Source organism: Cibotium barometz, chromosome 20, assembly GCF_041138505.1.
Source record: "Cibotium barometz isolate CiBa-2024 chromosome 20, ASM4113850v1, whole genome shotgun sequence".
Taxonomy (NCBI): Eukaryota; Viridiplantae; Streptophyta; class Polypodiopsida; order Cyatheales; family Cibotiaceae; genus Cibotium; species Cibotium barometz.
This window is the reverse complement of record NC_141065.1, coordinates 17,910,674-17,930,673: the sequence shown is the minus strand read 5'-3', so window position 1 is coordinate 17,930,673 and position 20,000 is coordinate 17,910,674. Positions and strand designations below refer to the sequence as shown.

General features: G+C 45.4%; 1 protein-coding gene across 4 annotated transcripts in view; it reads right to left on the bottom strand.

Annotated features, from left to right (window-relative positions):
- Nucleotides 1-20,000, bottom strand: part of LOC147627611 (uncharacterized) — a 73,868-nt gene that overhangs the window by 8,346 nt on the left and 45,522 nt on the right. The window lies entirely within an intron of this gene.

Below are 20,000 nucleotides of genomic sequence, written 5' to 3'. Positions count from 1 at the left end.
TAGTCGTATTGACCTGAAAAGCGGGTATCATCAGATACGCATTAGACCCGAGGATGTGCATAAAACAGCATTCCGAACCACGTTTGGATTGTATGAGTTCTTGGTTATGCCCTTTGATTTGACAAATGCGCCTGCCACATTTAACAGAATGATGGACAGGATTTTCAGGCCTCAGAGAGAGTTTGTGGACACATTCTTTGATGATATGATTGTGCATTCACGAACTGAGGAAGAGCATAGAAGGCATTTGGCCATTGTGTTTGCAGAACTCAGAAACCATAGGTTGGTTGTTAATGGCAAGAAGAGTGAGTTTTTCTTGCAAGAGATACATTTCTTGGGACATATTGTGTCTGCGCATGGAGTCCGTATGGATCCAGCAAAGGTGGAAGCAATACTTAATTGGCCAGCTTTGAGGACCGTGCATGATGTACGCAGCTTTCTAGGATTGTGTTCCTATTACAAGCGTTACATACGGCACTTTGCTGAAATTGCTTCGCCTCTTCATGCTTTGACGAAGAAAGCAACTCCGTTTAGATGGGCTGATCGGGAAATTACAGCATTCAAAAAGCTCAAAGAAAAGCTTACTTCGGACCCAGTATTGGTGTTACCGGATCTCCGAAAGGCTTTTGTTGTCCAGTGTGATGCATGTGGAAGTAGCATTGGTGCAGTTCTCATGCAAGAGGGACATGTCATAGCCTATGAGAGTAGAGTTTTGCAAGATGCTGAGAAGCATTTGCAGGTGTATGAGAAAGAGATGTTGGCTGTAATTCACGCTCTTTCTACTTGGAAACACTACTTGCTTGGGACTGATTTCACTGTGCAGACAGATCATCAGACCTTGTGATATTTCCTCACGCAGACTAAGCTTTCAGAGAAGCATATGCGTTGGGCAAACTTTTTGTCAATGTTTCACTTCCAGATTGTGCATGTGGAAGGCAAAAAGAATGTAGTGGCAGATGCTTTGTCACGCAAGCCACAGGTCTCTGCAGTTTCACTTGCTTATCATCATGAGCTTGATGAAATGAAAGAGCAGTATGCCCATGATGAGGATTTTGAAAGGTTGTATGATCAGATGTCTGAGGGTCAGCGGCATCAACATTATACTCTCAGAGATGGGTTTTTATTGATGCATGGCAGACTGTGTGTTACCAGGCCATTGCGACTCAAGGTTATGATTGAAAGTCATGCTCCACCGTACGGAGGTCATAGAGGTATTGACGCCACGGTCAAAGCAGTGGAGACTTTCTTTTATTGGCCAACCTGGAGAAGAGATGTTGATGCCTTTGTGAGGCAATGTATCGTATGTCAGAAGGTAAAGTTTGACCGTCAGAAGACACCAGGGTTATTACAGCCTTTACCTATGCATAGCGTATGCATAGGGTATGCATAGCCTTATGCATAGAGATATGGAGAATTGTTATATGCCATCTAAAATGTTGCTTATGTCAAGTTAGGAGTGGTTATCCACCCGCCAAGTAGGTGGTTATAGTGGAGGGGGATCCCTCGATGTTCTCACTATACTTCTCTTGGAAAAGAGGAGTTGCCTTTGATTTAATAGTGGTGGGGAGCATGCAAAAAGTCCTTAGAAGCTATCATCCGAAATGGGCACTGTCCACCCTGCTTGTCTAAGCAATATTGTAGGAGGTCTTAACAATGTCCTAATATCACATGTATTTTTTTGTGTAAGCTTATGCTGTTGTTTTCTCGTAGTTGTCTTGACATTGTTGAGGTAAGCGGCCTTATTCATTCAATTCCGGATAGACCTTGGGAGAGCATTGCCATGGATTTTGTATTTGATCTTCCACGGACACAAACGGAAAATGATGGCATTTGGACTATCATATGCAGGTTCAGTAAGCAGGCTCATTTCATTCCAGTGCGGAAGACAATTAAAGTGGATCATATGGTGAAGTTGTTCATGGCGAACATCTTCAAGTATCATGGCATGCCTACGTCTATCATTAGTGACCGTGATCCACGGATGACGAGTTTGTTTTGGAGAGGGTTATTTGACAACATGGGTACAACTCTCAAGTTTTCATCGTCATTTCATCCATAGACAGATGGTCAGTCAGAAGAGGCAGTGTTGGATCTTCTCAAGTGTTATGTGTCAGAGCACAAGCAACAATGGGAAAAGTATCTTCCTTTGGTGGAGTTTGCATATAACAACACTGTACATAGCTCGACAGGCAAGGCGCCTTTTGAGATTGTAGAAGGAGGGAAGAAAGTACCACCCATTTTGCATACAAAGGATAAGATCTTTGAGGCTGATCAGTATGTGGAGAGCTTGGATGAAGCTTATCGGAGAGTTAAGTTGGCCCTCCAGAAAACTCAGCAGAAGCAAAAGAAAGCCGCAGACCGTCACAGACGTGATTTACAGTTTGCATTGGGTGATTGGGTTCTTTTGCGCTTTGAAAAGGCTAGACTCAAGAAGATGAAGGGTAAAGAGCGCTTATTCCCTAAGTTGAGTATGCGATATTATGGGCCTTTTCAGGTTTTGGAAAAGATTAGTGAGGTAACCTATCGTTTGAAGTTACCAAATCACTGGAGGATTCACAATGCTTTTCACGTGAGTCTTCTTAGACCTTTCCGTGGGGATGTGCCTGAGGATGTATCAGATGAGGCTCAGCCGGAAGTTGAGGAACTTGATGAGGTTCTGATTCCAGAGCAGATACTGGCACATAAAGAAAGGAAGGTACGCGGTAAAGTTTCCCGTCGCTATCTTGTGAAGTTCAAGAACTATTCTCCGATGGATGCCAAGTGGATGGAGGAAGGTGACTTAACAGATTCACCTCAGGTTTTGCAACTTTATCTCGATGCCTTTGAGTTAGAGCCGACTCTTATTGTGGCTCATTCAGGTTCAGCAGAGCATGGGTCTGGAGCATTACCTGATGCTCAAGAGGGGGGTAGCACCTCCACTCCTTTGATACAGACAGACTCAGATGACATCTAGAGGTCGCTTGGTGCAGATTTTCTCTCACCCGAAGGTACTGAGGCTAACAGTACATCTGTTTATGGGACTTCTATGATATATGTGTACTAGTCACATGGAGATTTTTGTGGATATGTATGGTTCACAGTGGTATACAACTTGGACTATTACTATGCCATTGGTTTACAGTGAATGTTGATACATTTGTATGGCTTAGAGAGATTGGGACAATGATCTTGCCATACTGTATATTTCACTTTGGATATTTTGATGCATCACCAGAATGCAATCGAGGACGCTTGCCATCTTTCAAGAGGGGGGTATGTCATGGCCCTGTGAAAATGGAACAGTACAAGTGTGGGCATGGTGGTTGCAGAGTCAGAATATTTTATGATTCACATGGGGGGGTGCCCGGACAGAGTTTAAGATGTGTGGACATCCCTAGGTGTGAAGGGGGGAACTAGAAACATTAAACTTTAATGTTTATTAAAGTTTGCCCCTAGGCCTTAGTGGCCCTAGGGACTTATTAAAGTTTGGGGCCCTAGGGGATTTATTTTGGGGAAGGGGCCACTTTTGGAGTGTTTCTCTCTCTTCTCTCTCTCTCTCTTCCCTTTTGGGAGTCGTGGAGCAAAAGGGACACTCTAGCGTGGAAAAGCACAAGAAAACTGAGGCGGCTGCTGTATCTGTGCTGTAGCTGCTGTTTTCTGCAAGCTGTGAGCTGAAACAGGCCGTACAGAAGCCGTACAACCCTGTACGACTGCAGGTGCTGCTGAGGACAGAGAAGCACAGGGCTGTGGGACTGATACAGGCGCCTGCAACTGCTTATTACAGGCTGTACAGTGCTGTACGACTGCAAGTACAGCTCTGTACCTTCTGCAGGTACACTGTACGGCCAGTTCTAGGGCAGGTACAAGAGCTGGGCAACACTGTTGCAGTCAGCGCAGGTGACCAGCAGCAAAATCCAGCAGGCGGCTACTTCAGGTTCACTGCAGAAATAGCCCGTACCATCAAGTACAAGCAAGTACCGTCAAGTACAAGCAAGTACCGTCAAGTACAATCAAGTACAGAGCTGTTTTCAGATCTGTACTTTCAAGGACAGCATAAGAGTGAACATCAGGAGGAGGGTACAGGCAAGTACAAGCACATGTGTGCAGCAGGGTTGTGGATACAAGTGCCTGCAAGTACAGATTGGTGCTGTTGCTTCCTCCAGTGCTGTTTCACGAGCTGAATTTGGTAAGCTCCGTTTCTGTTCATCTATCTCTCTTTCTACTGCTTGATGTCTGTTGCAGATATGAGTTATCTGGCCCCTTGTGAGAGGAGGGGTATGGCAGATTGACCAGGGTTGAGACAGAGTTTGGACAGCACATGTATGTTTGAGCTGAGATGATGTATCATGCACTTGAGTTATGCCAGATGTATGCCCATGGCTGGCCTACTTAGTGATCTTGGCTGATCAGAGGGAGGCACAGTGTGTTATTTGGAGACACAGATCTGTGTGCATAGATCCTCTGTGCTAAGAAGGATTTGTGGGCCGTCAGATTGGATATACAGGTGTAAACTCTTGGCTGATCTTTGTGTTGTACTCAGCCATTCATTTTATTATAATTGAATAAAGAAATACCGCAAGGGGCGCCAAGCTTTGGAGCCAACAGGTGTCGCTGTGTTTTCAGATTTGGGCACTCTAGCTCCAATCTGCTTTGTTTCACATCTAGACTACAAGTGGACGGGTGACTGCTAGTCTACCGCACTCTGGTTTTCTATCAGAGGCCGGTTTCAGTATCCCACCTCAATTCATACATTAAAGGTTGCAGCCCAACCATATTGACACGCAAATGTGTCGGCCTAGGTCTCCCAGTATCCCACAACATGCATAGACGATTTCGGTTTCTAGATGTCATTCAAGGCACCACCAAGACCACCGATACCTCGCATGAGACCTAGTAAAACACGCCAAAACATTGGTGGGAATTGTTTCACTTCAACCCAAACTAGGCAAGCCTGGCGCAACATATCTTGGTACTCTGCCATAGGCTTCCACGGAACCACATGAACCAACTGCCCATCCAAAAAGAGTAGCACCTGCTCCAAGACTGCCCTACGAGCTTCCGAAGTGCGAAAAAGTATTTCATAAAAGCCTCTCGGACCATCATAAATCTCCTCAAATGCCTCAGGCGACACCAAGCGGCCCAACCATGCTCTAAGACGAGGCAACAACGGAATACGCCCAGTAAAGAAGAAGATAGCAGCACGATCATGAAAATTTGCTAGCTGTTGTAGCAACAAAGGAGTCTCCATGCATACATCAGCCACACCACCATTATCTACTGCAGCCATTTGCACGCTATTTGCCTTCACATATTCTTGCAGAAGCTCACCAGTGATCTGCAGCAAACGTGCAAACTCTGGAGAAGGTACCTGAGAACTTTCCTCTGCGTTCTCTCCAACATTCACCGGAGTGTAGCTTGCATCAACATCAAGCCTTTGACGTTTTTGTTGCTCCGAGGCATCTGAAGCATAACCCACATCCTTCTCGATCATCTCCTCAATAAGATCCATGTTAAGGCTATTGGCAGCCACGCCACCAACAGCAGCAGCTGGGTCATCCAAATCCATGTACAAAAGCAAAGAAAACCCGTTCTCTCAAACCCTAATTCAGCACCTGAAAACCCTAATTTAGCACCTGCAAACCCTAATTCAGCACGTGTATATACAAAGTTGCAAGCATGCGGTGCATTCGTCCATTCTCTTCAGGGATAATCGCCCACCCTCTCTCACACAGACCCTCTCTCTCTCTCTCTCACACAGACCCTCTCTCTCTCTCTCTCTCTCACACACAGACCCCCTCTCTCTCTCTCTCTCTCTCTCTCTCTCTCTCTCTCTCACACACACACACACACACTCAGAAAGGGATGTACAGAGAAGAGAAACGAAAGGAAGAAGAAGACGGGAAATGCTGCAGGTCACCGGGGTCGCAGGACAGAGGATGCAGGTGCACAGCAGGTCGCACGTCTAACGGACAAGTTGCAGCTCGACAGGTCGTAGGTCGCAAGTCATAGGCGTGCAGGTCACACAGGTGCACACAGGTGCATAGGCGAAGGTCACACAGGTAGCAGCTCGCAGAGGCACACACAGGCGAAGGTCGCATTCATTTCATTTCTCTCTCTCTCTCTCTCTCTCTCTCTCTCTCTCTCTCTCTCTCATGATCTTTGTATGTGCACTGGTCCCATGATCAATCCCTGGAGGTTCTGGCTACTCACACCCTTGGAGTTACCAGCAACTCCCTCCATAGAGCTAGACACCCTCACCCTGCACGTGTAAGCTCCATATCCGAAAAATTCTTCGACATCGCAGGAGGTGAATATCACGGCCCTCTCTCTCTCTCTCTCTCTCTCTCTCATGGGAGACATCCACCCCAGCCCCAGGCGACCATCACTGCGTTCTTCCAACCACCAGAGGACGCCACACCAGCCATGGATGACATACCCACAGCCTCATCGAGCCACACGTTCTCAAGCGCCCAACCACCCATCAGACCCCACTTTGGTGTGACTCTAGATCGGGCCACGGCACTACGGCGAGCCCGACGTCCCAGACTCCCTCGACCTCACCAACAACACAAACATCAACCCCAGCTTGAGAAGAACTTGGAGAGGAACAGAGCCACCTTCCCACGCCCAATGGACCTGCAGAGCCTTCTACATGCTACCCCCATGCTTGATATCCTTGATGGCCCCCTCCTACTACCTGGGGGTTAGCTCCATAGGCTGTATGATGATGATAATCCCATTTTGTATCATATGGCTCGGATTCGACATTCCCAGCTCATAGCTCTCGTCTTTGTTTTCGTTTGCACCATGCATCAACACTATTGTATCACTTTTGGTCTCGTAGACCCATTGGGTCTTTTGAAGATGTTTAATATAACTTTCTTTCTGTCTTTCTCTAGGGCCAAACCTCGGTGAGGAGGATTGAGAGGCTTCAGATTATAATGTTTTCCCACATGATCTCGAGAAAACCATTACTACCACACGCTATTATCTTGGCAGAGTCTGGGGCAGCCCCCTTGGGTCAATGCACTATTCCAAACGGTGACATACATACATCGCCTCCACACCCTACACAGCCACAAGTTACCGAGACTTGCTTGGGAGTCCTCCCGACAACTAGCAAAGCAAGGGCATGATCAGGTAAACAATACTAGGATCACTAGTTGGTTTCTCAAACATGGACTCCACATGGATCGTCTACCACCATTTCGGTAAAGTTTAGACGCCCCCTCGCTCTACCTAACACATTAGAAAGAAAGAGGCTTGGCAAAGAGAGTGCATACCCTAAGCTTGCAACCATGTACTATGGGCCTTTTCAAGTGATCAAGAAGATCAATTAAGTGGATTTCAGGTTAGCGTTGCCTAGTCGTTCGCACAATGCTTTTCATGTGAGTCTCCTTCACAAGTATGTAGAGTTGGAGCCCAGTGAACCGATCATTGAGGATCCATCACAACTGGATGAGCTTGAGGAGATTTTGCAACCAGAGCAGATTGTGTATCACAAGGAACGCAAGCTTGCTGCCGCAGACAAAGTCGTCAGGCCTTACCTTGTAAAGTGTGAGAACTATCTTCCCATTGATGTTAAATGGGTAGATGAAGAGTTCTTTAGAGATTGCTCGCATTTGCTTCAGACGTATTTGGATGCTTTTCAGTTGCGGACAACTGTTTAGAGGCCGGAGGGGATATCACCATTTGGCCACCCATATGTATGCGCATCGGACTGGTGTCCATGATGGCAGTTGCATATGCCGGGGATTGATGCCACTCGTGTGATAATATACACTTGGCTTTCCGTTGCGAATTGTGTCTATGTATACATGCCCAGAAATGCCTAGAGGATTGGTGTTCCATTGGGTCTGGTACCTTGTGTACTTTCCTCGAGCACATTTTTTGGTATAGTTTCATGAACGGGGATTGTCCATACCAATACTGCATTGCATAGCATCTTTATGTGCTTGCTTGCAATTGAAATTGCATGCTCTTTTCATGCTTGCCTAACCAATGTGCAATTCCAGGTAAGGGGACGCACGCCCGTGAACCATGCATGTGAAACTATTTGCTGACATGGTTATGTGGCATGTGACAGGTGGCAAGTATTGGTCATAAACCTAGCCTTAAAGATTAGCACTAATTTATAAGCGAGTGTGTACGCACTTCATTAAATTTTGGGCGACCAAAACTCACTTATAAGTTATGACCAGCCCTATGTTCGCACACACTAATGTCCTGAGGTGGACAAAACCCAATTTCCACCGCCTAGACCTTATCCCCTTTGTACAAAGGGAGTAACCAGCCATGTGTCCGTTCTAGCTTGCACCACAAGGCACTTGTCCTCTCTACTTGACACCTAGAGTGGACAACTCACCATATCGCTCTTCCCTCTCTCTCTAGAAGTAAGCGCCCCCTTCATGAGGCCTCTTTGGCTGTATTTTCTGCACTTTCTCCTTCCCAGCTCCATATCCAAGCTTGCTAGTGTGCTTTCCAAGATTCCAAGAGTGTTTCTAGGTGGTGTTCACTCTCCCACACACTCTCAATGACTGAAATTCAGTAAAACAGCTCTTATTTTTGCTGTAATTTCTAATCTTTTTGCTGAAACCTTATTTTCAGCCTTCCTTAGGGGATGCTTTCTCAGGGTTCCCTTCATCCTCTTGAAGACTTTTGTCGCGAAGGATTGCAACAAATCGAAGATTTCAACACTCCAAACACTTCCATCGTGAAGACTTCCCTTGTCATCAACTCTACTTTCATTTGGTAAGCGTTGATGCTTAAATATAGAAGCAAGTAGCAAGAGGGAGGAACCGGACTCCATGATCACATACCCTGTGTAGTATTCTCTTGTCCTACTGGCTCTCTTGCAGATTGTTGCTACCATGTGTTGGTGGAACAATAGAGAGAAAATGGTAGGAAACATGGGCACTTGAGAGGGTAGTGTGAGTCGCAAGTCTACACTGACAACCACATTGTTTGCAATACTCTATTCATATGCATTGGTATGGAAATCTGGTCAAAAATGCCCATGACACTATATACTTGAATCTCCCAAGATCGATATACTTTATTTGAGGGAGGGGCTAACGGTTCCGGTTTATTGTGCATCTCTTGTCAATTCAACAAATTACTTCTTGTATTGAGCATGTTGTCCATTAAATCTTGGTGTATTTAAGCGTATTGATTAGCATTGTGTTCAACCAATTTACATTGGTATCAGAGCATACGGTTCTCTTTCACTTCTATCGTGAAAGACGATCACCGCGAACACTAGCTATCTCTACACTTAGAACTCTATGGACAGCCATACAGTGAATGTTGGAGATGCTAACACAAGAGGTGGGGACAATGAAATACATGCTTCCAATGCTTTACACGATGAGCAAACTCATGTGGTGCACATTAGGGAACAGGAAAATGTGGGACAGCCATCCCATGGCAAAGAGAAAATGCAAGAAGAAGAGTCCTTAGCCTTAAGGGCTGAACTTACTCGTATACAGGCTCTTCTTTATGCACAACAACAAGAATTGAAGCTCTTCCACTGCGAGGATCCATAAGTACATGATCGTTTAGAGGCCAAGAAAGCTGAATCTTATATGGATCATCCAATGGCAATGATTACTCAAGAGTCACACATGCAACCGAGGGATGCAGTACGTGCATACTTGGCTCGTACCGAGGATGCCTATCTAGAGAAGGCAACCATCCCACATGCCTTGGTATCCCCACAGGTGCCCGAACAAGAACTTATGTCTAAGAGGAGGAATTCTCACGCTATTGGAGAGGAACTATCGGCGGCTACTTCATGCATCCCGTGAAGGATACAATGTTTATGGCAGTGGTCAAAATGTATATCAAATGCCATTGCCCGGGCTGAAAATGTGCATGCACAACACATGGAACATGTGCTGCAATTTTCTGTTGGTGTAAGTATTCTACGTATCTCTCATGCCACTCATGCCTTCGAGTGTGCTCGTGAGGGAGAAGCTATGAGTGAAAATGCACCAATGTGTGTAGAGGGGTCAGCCATGCCTCATGCTTACAAGGCACATGTATCTATGCCTAATACATCACTTTTTGTTCCTAAAATGATGCCAGTCACACAAGGGCTGTCCCAGTGGACAAACATGCGGGAAAACATGTGGAGATGCAGACTAATGCATCAAAATCTCGTGACTTCAAAGCCGAAGACAAATCTGTGAAGTTTGATGCATATCATGGGGAATATGATGCATCAAAGACACTTGCTTTTATTGCCCAGTTTGATATTGCTTTTAGTAATGAGGATTTCACTCAGAAATCCATGATCTGGCATGTATCTTTGGATTGCCAAAGTCAAGGGATGATGGTATATGGACCTTTCCAGGATACCAAGAAGATCAACCATGTATGTCATCGGTTGGACCTTTCAGATCATTGGAGGATATATAATGTTTTCCGTGACAGCTTATTGAAACCATGTACAAGTTATGCCCAGAGGAACTTGTTTTGAAGAATCCACTAGGGGTGGAAGAGCCAGAACAAAATTGTGTTTCATTGTATGAGAAAAGGAGAAAAGAAAGTGGTCAAAAGTTTCTCTTGGAATTCAAAAGTTATTCGTTGTTGGACGTGAAATGGATGCCAGAGAAGTACTTCTAGGACTATCCAAATATACTTCTAGGACTATCAGCATTGAGAAAGTGGTTGGTCGAGATGTATTTGAAGTACAAATATGGACGTCTTGCAATCAAGACAGATTCAAGAGGAAGGGATCATACCTCTAGCCCTCTTCATTGTATATATATTGGAAGGGATCATACCTCTAGCCCTCTTCATTGTATATATATTGGAATTGATCATTATTCTGCTTATAATGGTTATTTGGACATGCTCTAGTTTGGGTGGCATAGATGCCAAAAAGCCCAAGCAGCAAGATTTGTATATGGACGGCAACGATACCCGAATGAGATTTGTATATGGGAGGCAACGATGCCAGATAACCCATCGGACGGCAACGATGCCATATATATTGGACTCCGCAGTCGGGCGGTCATTGCAACCAGATGGCCCAGATGACTGTATTGGATTTCGCAGCCGGGCGGTCATTTCGACCATATGGCCCAGATGACTGTATTGGATTTCGCAACCGGGCGGTCATTTCGACCATATGGCCCAGATGACTGTATTGGATTTCGCAGTCGGGCGGTCATTGCGACCAGATGGCCCAAATGACTGTATTGGATTTCTAAGTCGGGCGGTCAATGTGATCAGATGGCCCAGATGACTATTGATGCGACCAGATGGCCCAGATGACTGTATTGGATTTCATAGTCGGGCGGTCAATGTGACCGGATGGCCCAGATGACTATTGATGAACTCTCGGGTGGTCCCAGTGTGACCAGATGGCCTTGAGGAAAAGTCTGAGCGGTCCTAGTGACCAGATGGCTCAACACGGTTTCGATGAAACCAAACAGGACAATCCATGAATAGGAGGATCATTAATTGTGCATTGCATTCTGATGTATGTTTGAAATTTCTTTGATTTTATGTGTTGTTTTTGATACGTGGACAATGCTTGGATTTATGGCATGTGATAGTCCACTGGGCTCCAGACTACCTGGCCAGTACCTCGAATACCCAGTAGACGCGAATGATGCATACTTGTTTGTTGACTAGCTTGTGTCTAGTTTTTGCAGGAGGCAAGTATGCATTTATTTTATCTAACACATGTGACATGCCATGAAGATGTACCATCAAGAACAAGGACATCGGTCAAAGAAAAGGCATTGAGATGTTGCCAGATGAGCAGATGACACCAAAGATATGGGGAAAGACAAGATGCACAAGCTCACCAGATGGGGCTAGTACCTTGCAACATATGGATGTACTTGATGGATATACATGATGTACCTTCAAACATATGGAAGTACTTCATGTACTTGGAACACATGAATATACATGGAACATATGGATCTGCTTGGAACACTTGCAATCCGCAGTTGAGGACAACTGCGATGTAAGAGGGAGGGAATGTAACTATTTGGTCCTCCTAGCTCTATTTCACATGATGAAATCCATGCCCGGACACCAGACATGTGCAAGAAGACATGGAGACAGGGTCCATAAGGTTTGATTAAGAAAAAGCACCATTCTTGGTCAAAAAGCAAGAAAAAGCAAAAAGTCAAACAGGGTTGACCGCGAGCGAAGGGCACCATTGGAAAGAGGAGACTGAGCCGGACAAAAAGCTATAAGGTGCTTTCTCAAAAAGCAGCTCTAAGGCCAAAAAGCAAGGCCTTAAAGCTAGAAAAGCAAAGCACCAAAAGTTGAGTAATGTTTTATGAATAAAAGTAAAAAGAGAAAAGCAAAAGCATGAAGGCTTTTTGGCAAGAAGCAAGGTCTCTTACAAGTATAAAAGGATTGGACTTCTCTTGTAGTACCATGAACAAGATGATTGAAGCGTGAAGGAGATCGTGGAGTATATGTGGACATCATTATGATCTTCACGAAGAGCTTCTTCTTCGCCATCAACACCTTCTCCAACATGCTTTTTAGATCTACGGTCATCCCAAGACTTGTATGGGCATATGCATGGGCGATATGCACGTGTACGGGGCTGTACGGAATATACGGACAGAAATTTCAGAAACCCTAAAACTGCCCCCAAAAACCCTAAAAATTGCTTTTTGGATGTTTTTACTGCCCAAAAACCATTAAAACAAGTTTTATATTAGTTGTCTTGCAAGAAAGAGCTTTTCCATGGTTTTCTTCATGGACAAGGCTATAGGAGTTGTGGAGATTACTCATGGGATGAGCGAGTGTTTCTTGGACTTGGACACGGAGAACTTGGGCATAGAGCTTGGACATGGAACATGAAGCTTGGACATAAACATGGAACTTAGACTTATAGGTTGGGCATGAAGCTTGGACATGAACATGGAACTTGGACTTGGATTTGGACTTGGACTTAAATCTGGACTTGGACTTGGACTTGGACTTCGACTTCGACTTCGACTTCGAATTCATTGGACTTGGATTCATTGGATTTGGATTTGGATTTGGATGGAGTCCTCTCTCTTCATTAAAGGAGGCTCTCTTGCTACACACTAGCCTCTACCACCGTTGCAGGCTGCCGTAATGATGGCTACTCTCTTTCTCTCTCTCTTGACGGCTGTCCATGGAAGAATACCGGCTGTTGGGGACTGTCTTGGAGACTTCCATCGCGAAGAAATACCAACCACTGTACTTGTTGTACCAGCCACTATACTTGATGTACCAGCCCCTATACCTGTTGTACCTACCACTGTGCCTATTGTACTAGCCATTGTACTTGTACCAGCTGAATGGAGAGCTGAACCTGTTGTACTAGCTCTATTGCATGAAGACATGTGGTTTTTGAGAAAGAATCAGTACCCACACGGAGATATATAGATTGTATCGTTGGCTCGGCATTTCTACAGCCTGTGTTCCAGCTTGGTTGCCTCGTGTTGGGCTGTGTTATGGCATTTGTATATGGATAATCCAGCATCTCCTATGGAGAGAGTAAAGCCCTCAAAGCTTGTACATGATATTATTCTCCTTGGGTAATAAAATACTCCGGGGGGGAGCATTCTGCCCTCTATGTGGTGTCACATGTGCAAGCTCCGTTTTCATGAACAATCTCGTAAGTGAGGGAGCAAAAGGAAGACTAGACTATGAGAAAAGAGGGAGGCAAGCCCACCTATTTATAGGTACAAGGGACTGGCCAACTAGACATTTGAACCTAGCCGACTGGACATGGGGCAACTGTCCGACTGAGCATGACGTACCTGACCTAGGAAAAATATACAAAAATAGGGTGGCCAGCCCACAACCAAGGGCCATGAAAAGGGACCAAAAAGGGGACTCCAATGATGAGCAGAAAGGGATGAATGTGCTAACACCCCCTCTCAGCACCAGATGATGAACATACTCAGAGAAGCCGAAGATGAGGAGCCAAGGAAACCTGAGAAACCGGCTTGGTGAACAAATATGTTGCATTCTCCACTGAAGGACAATACTCCAAACGCAAATCTCCAGCAAGAACCCGTTCACGAACATAGTGATACTGTGTCCCAATGTGTTTCGTACAAGCATGAAACACAGGGTTCTTGGAGATGGCGATGCAACTCTGATTATCACACCAAAGAAGAGTAGATCCGGTAGGAGTACAGCCAAGCTCCCCCAATAATCTCCGCAACCAAATCGCCTCACAGGCAACATAACAAATTGCACGATACTCCGCCTCTGTAGAGGAAAACGCCACAGTAGGCTGCTTTTTACTGCTCCATGAAATGGCTCTAGACCCAAGTGAAAAAACACAACCGGTGGTTGCACACTGAGTATCTGGATCTCCAACCCAATCTGAATCAGACTATCCAAGAAGAGTGCATCCTTGGCCATAGAAGATGCCAAAGTCCATAGGACCACGCAAGTACCGAAGAACTCTTAGAGCACACTGCCAATGCTGATGACGGGGTTTGGATGAGAAAGAACTCAATAAGTTGACTGCGAAACACACGTCCAATCAGGGAGTAAGTCAACCAAACCAAACAACCAACAAGAACCCGATACTGTCCCTGATCAATCCCTGGAGAAGCATCAAGAAGAGAAAGCTTCTCACCAATATCCATAGAAGAAGATACTGGTTTGCATCCAGTCATCTAAAATCTGTCAAGTATCTCCAATGTGTACTTCTGCTGAGAGAAAAAAATGCCCTTCACGGTTTGCCAAATCTCAAAGCAAAGAAAATAATGCAAAAGGCCAAGATCCGTCATCTCAAACTCTGTCTCCAAAGCATCCATGACTGAACGGATCCTCACAGAATAAGAACCTGTAAAGATGAGGTCATCAACATAGACCACAATGATAACAATCAACCCCCTCTCAAGGAGGATATAAAGGTTCGAATCTACATGAGAACAGTGCAGGCCGAGCTTCTGAAAGAAATCATCAATCCGCTGGTACCAAGCCCACGGAGCTTGCTTCAAACCATATAAACCTTTCTTCGGCCGGCACACCTGATCTTGTTTGCTTGGAACAACAAATCCCGGCAGCTAATCAACATAAACCTCCTCCGTAAGCTCTCCATTCAGGAAAGCCGACTTGACGTCCATCTGGAATACGGGCCATCTATGATGTCCTGCAACAGCAAGGACGGTGCGAATGGTGGTCATTCGGGCTATCGGAGCGAAGGTCTCATCGAAGGCAACTCCAAGGCGCTGAGCATAACCCTTGGCAACCAACCTCGCCTTGTGCTTGTCCAGGCTGCCATCAACTCGGAACTTCGATTTGAAAATCCAACGCACACCAATCACCTTATGCTGCAGTGGCCTAGGCACCAAAGTCCAAGTGCCATTCCGTTCAACACCATTCAGCTCTGCCTGCATAGCACGACGCCAAGGCTCATGTGAAAGAGCCTCGTCCACAAAAGTTGGATCAAAAGGACCATGAAAGATAGAGAACATAAGAGCATAGTTAACAAACATGTTGCCCTCATGAATTTGTTTCCCTGAGACTCTGGAAGGTCGCCTAAGCGAACCAAGAGGAGGAGCAGAAGGAAGCTCACGTAACCCAGAATCACGAATTGTCTGAAAATACCATCCAGGCACAGATCTGCTCGAACTCGCTGGAGAAGGAGCAGAGTCATCATCATTTGACTAAGAATCTAGAGCTGGAGGTGTAACAGAAGCAAAGGGAGAAGGAGGAGGAGGAGGAGGCGGAGAAGGAGCAGAGTCATCATCATCTGACTAAGAATCCAGAGCTAGAGGTGTAACAAAAGCAAAGGGAGAAGGAGGAGGAGGAGGAGGAGGAGAAGGAGGCGGAGGAACAAGAAGCTAACCACCCCGCTCTAAAGATGTAGGAGTCTCGTCGAACACTACATCAAGGCTCACAACAACTTTGCCGGCCTGCTGATCATATAGACGATATGCCTTGGACACAGTGCTGTATCCGAGAAAAGTCATGCGCTGAGACTTCGAGTCTAACTTGGAGCGATACTCCTTAGGCACATGTCTATACGCCGAACAATCAAATACCTGGAAATGAACAATAGAGGGCTTCTCACTATGGAAAGCCTCATATGGAGTTTTATTTGGAAGAGCAGCAGTAGGAGACATGTTCTGAATGTAGACAGCGGTAGAAGCCGCCTCAACCCAGAAACATCGAGGTAACGAAAAATGCTCAAGCATAGCACGGGCCATCTCCATAATGGTCCTATTCTTCCTCTCTACAATTCCGTTCTCTGATGGAGTATATGCTGTAGTAAGCTGTCTCCGAATGCCATGAGCTTTGCAATATTGCTAAAACTCCTGGAATGTAAACTCACCCCCTCTGACAGTCCTGAGAGCCTTGACCGAGGAACTAGTCTCCTTTTCCACCTCAACCCTCCAATCACAAAAGTGCTGAAAAGCCTCATCCTTGGACTTCAGAAAGAAGACCCAAGTATATCTGGAGAAGTCATCCACCATCAGGAGTATGTACAACGCCTTACTCAAAGACGCGGTACTCATAGGACCACATAAGTCTACATGAACAAGAGCAAGTGATGTCGAAGATCTGTGTGTCGCCTCCTTCTGAAAGGCGGCTCAGTGTTGCTTCCCTTGTAAACAAGAGGAACAAACAGGAGATGGAGCCTTGATGGTCGGTAAACCCTCAACCAACCCATCCTTCGAAGCTCGCTGTAGAAGCTAATAGCTCAAATGGCCAAACCGAGCATGCCAAAGAGCTCAAGAAGAACCAGAAGAAAGCAAAGCGGTCAACTTGAACAAACCACTATCTTGGACTCCCTAAGCCAAGATGCTACCAGTCTCCTTATCATGAATGGTAATCTCATAAAAACGAGAGAAGGTCGCCTCTGCACCCTGAGCTGTTAGAGCACTCACTGACAAAAGGTTAAATGCCAAATCTGGAATGTACAGAACGTCAGAGAAGTACCTCTTGTCCTTGGAGGAGCGGAAGATGGGGATGGTGCCATGTCCATGCACTCGTGAAGAAGAAGAATCACCAAAAGGGGTGTCATGTGAGCAGTAGCACCGCTATCCACAATCCACGACCGCGACTGAGAAGTCACAAGAGCAAGTACACGACGAGTACCTGCTAATAGAAGAATACCATCATCCTTCTTGGTCTGAGACACCGCTGTAGAGAAAGAGTTCTTTGCTTCTTCATCCCGCTTCTTGTGACATCGGGGCAATTTATGACCCTTCTTGCCACAATAATGACACTCAATGTCCTTGTTTTTAGAAGATCTGTTTTTGTCTGTCTTTATCCTTGTCGTTATCCTTGGAGTTCTTCTCAAAACCCCCTTTCCCTTTCTTCTGTTGATTCTTCCCTTTATCTCGTGTAGCCAAAGCTCCATTAGTACCACCAGAGCTGCCAGTTCCGCTCCTCAAAGCGAGACTCAATCTGCATAATGGAGGGGAGAACTTTCTCCCAAGTAACTAGAACAGGACAAGGAGAAGAAACAAGAGACTGAAAATAAGCATCAAACCTCTCTGGAAGCTTGGAGAGAAGCCAAATAGCCATATCCTCTGGAGAGACATCCTTGCCACAAACAGAAAGCTCGTCCCAGAGATCTTTCATCTTCGAGATGAAAGCAGATAAAGATGGAAAGGCAAAAACTAACAAGTTCATAAGCTGCCTTTCCAAAGCCAAAATCCGTCTCGAAGACTTAATCTCATAAAGATCTGCAAATGCCTTTCAAACTTCATGTGCAGCGCGTTTGCTGTACACACATGAGAGAGAACAAAATCCTGACAATTCAACATCAGAAAAGAGAAAACACGACGATCATTTGCCTGCCAAAATCAATTGTGCCTGAGTCACACCACCGGAAGCAAGGGTGGGAGGGGTGGCATTGGCGGGTGTAACAAGCCAATCCCAGAGATCCACGCCACGCAAGGCTGATTTCACCTTCACCTTCCACAAAGTGTAATTAGAGCCATCCAACTTTGCAAACTCAAAAAACATATGAAGTGTAGTCGAAGCAACCATCACAAGAGCTTGGGCTCAATCTCAGAAAAAATGTACAATCTCGGAAGGAGTGTCCACCACAGGTACCAAAAGCCACCAATCCTCAACTCAGAACACCAAAAACTCCAAGAGCCACCTCTAGGAAAGAAAACGCAACAAGATAGATGCTGCAGTCCTGAAAAGGAGCAACCGACAAGTGAAAAAGGGAGATCCAGAGATCAAACCAGTGAGGGAAGACCTGAATCTGCAGTGGAGAGGCACCGGAAGAAGCCAACCGACCAGCAGCAGAACTAAGAAGAAAACGCAGATGTTAAGGTGCTGAAAACTCAGGCAGATCTGGGGCAGAAAGTTAACGCTAACTCGGGCAGCAAATTAACACTAAACCGGAAGCGATGATACCATGAATGAGTGCACAGAGCGGAAGCAAACAAGCACTAGAGTGTGCTGAGAGAGTGCGAGAGAGAGAGAGAGAGAGAGAGAGAGAGAGAGAGAGAGAGAGAGATGAAATGAAATGAAATGTTATATGAACGTCTTCAAAAGGCCAAAGTAACCTATGAGACCAAAGTTACAACCATGTGACATCTGGATACACTGTCTGGAAAAGAAAAGAGAGAGCCCCACAATACATCATTAGGGGGGAAGCTAATGCTACTAGTCAAAATGGGGTGAGAGAGAGAGAGAGAGAGAGAGAGAGAGAAAGCAACTATGCTAAATATACTGAAGTGATACAGTCCCAAGCAAGAGATATGAACAATCTCATAAGTGAGGGAGCAAAAGGAAGACTAGATTATGAGAAAAGAGAGAGGCAAACCCACCTATTTATAGGTAAGAGGGGCTAGCCGACTGGACATCTGAACCTAGCCGACTGGACATCTGAACCTGGCCGACTGAGCATGAGGTACCCGACCTGGGAAGGTGGCCAGTCCACAACCAAGGGGCGCATGAGAAGGGACCAACAAGGAGACTCCAATGATGAGCAGAATCTGGGAATAAGACCAAATGCTTCCATCGCGAAGACTTCCGTTGTCATCGACTCTACTTGCATTTGGTAAGCTTTGATACTTAAATATGGAAGCAAGTAACAAGAGGGAGAAACCGGACACCATGATCACATACCCTGTGTAGTGTTCTCTTGTCCTACGTGCTCTCTTGCTACCATGTGTTAGTGGAACAATAGAGAGCAAATGGTAGGGAACATGGACACTTGAGAGGATAGTGTGAGTTACAAGTCTACACCGACAACCACATTGTTTGCAATATTGTATTCATATGCATTGGTATAGAAATCTGATCAGAAATGCCCATGACACTATGTATTTGAATTTCCCAAGATCAATATACTTTATTCGAGGGAGGGGCCGGCCGTTCCGGCTCATTGTGCGTCTCTTGTCAATTCAGCAAATTACTTCTTGTATTGAGCATGTTGTCCATTAAATCTTGGTGTATTTAAGTGTATTGATTAGCATTGTGTTCTACCAAGTTACACTCACCATAGTGCACACCGTGCTCTCTCTCTCTCTCTCTCTCTCTCTCTCTCTCTCTCTCTCTCCCAATGCACCACAAAAAAACTCCTCGAGTTAGGAAGCCTACACATCAAGGACCTTGAAATGCAAAGGCTGGTTGAATACATAGTCAAACTCCCACAACTGCCCTCAGCAAGGTTGCAAAAGATTGCATAAGAATCCATTGCACGGCTCTTAAACACCAGGAAACAAATTGTGGATAGGACACCGTACACCTCTTTACTCGTCTCTCTGAGAACCTACTCGTCAATGAAGTGTTTCTCCAACCACAGTGTTAAGGACCAAGGTCCACCTCTAATGCCAATAAATGGATGAATCGTCGTATGGGCACTACACCTTTTTTCCCCAAAAAAAAAATTTTAAAAATTTAAAAGAACTCCAATACCCTCCCCATATTCACAGCAGCCTTTCTTGAAAAGGAGGAATGTCTGCATTGAAAAGCCAGATTAACTGGGCCTTAAAAGCAGTAAGGATCCAAAGCCCTGATTTATGTTTAGTAGCTTGTGGAAGTGCATTAAATGCTTCGTAGAAATCCACATATTT